Source organism: Eimeria tenella, genomic scaffold (assembly GCF_000499545.2).
Source record: "Eimeria tenella Houghton genomic scaffold, Eth_scaff1897, whole genome shotgun sequence".
In the NCBI taxonomy this organism is placed as follows: Eukaryota; Apicomplexa; class Conoidasida; order Eucoccidiorida; family Eimeriidae; genus Eimeria; species Eimeria tenella.
Genome location: NW_013541736.1, coordinates 1,626 through 1,839, shown reverse-complemented (window position 1 = coordinate 1,839; position 214 = coordinate 1,626).

The window sequence follows — 214 nt, the reverse complement described above, 5'->3', positions numbered from 1 at the left end:
AAGAAGGCGCGCCCGGCCGCTCTTGCTGCAGCAGCAGCAGCAGCAATTAACAACCCAACAGCAGGATGTGCAGGAAAAAGAAAAACATAAAGTGCCACCGCGTTGCTGCTCAAAGAAAAAAGTGCAACACAATGCCGCAGCAGCAAAGCTTCTTGCCAGGCCATGATCAGCAGCGTGCCCAATTTGCTGTACAAAGAAAGCCCCAGCGCAGTCA